The sequence below is a fragment of the Morus notabilis genome, unplaced genomic scaffold (assembly GCF_000414095.1).
Source record: "Morus notabilis unplaced genomic scaffold, ASM41409v2 Scaffold1685, whole genome shotgun sequence".
NCBI classification, from domain to species: domain Eukaryota; kingdom Viridiplantae; phylum Streptophyta; class Magnoliopsida; order Rosales; family Moraceae; genus Morus; species Morus notabilis.
The window spans coordinates 363-691 of NW_010363465.1; positions in this window are offsets into that span (position 1 = coordinate 363).

Below are 329 nucleotides of genomic sequence, written 5' to 3' on the forward strand. Positions count from 1 at the left end.
TCAAACACTCGAATTTTCCACAAACACCAACGTATGCACGATGTGGAATTTTTTTGGAGAAAAATTTTCCTTCTCTCTATAATGTGATTTTTGGCCAGCCACCAAAAATTAGGTTAAAAAATTGTCACGCGTAATTTTTCATCATATCTTATTTATAGAGTAGAAGTCCAACTTCTTGAAGGAATCAAATCTATCTCTCCTATTTGAATTTTGAACAAAAATTCTCCTCTACCCTCATCCCTTGTGGCCGGCCATGCTTAGGGTTTTCTATCCCTGTGTGTGGCGCCAATTGCAGATAGGGAAGGAAGAGAAAATCATCCTTTATCCTG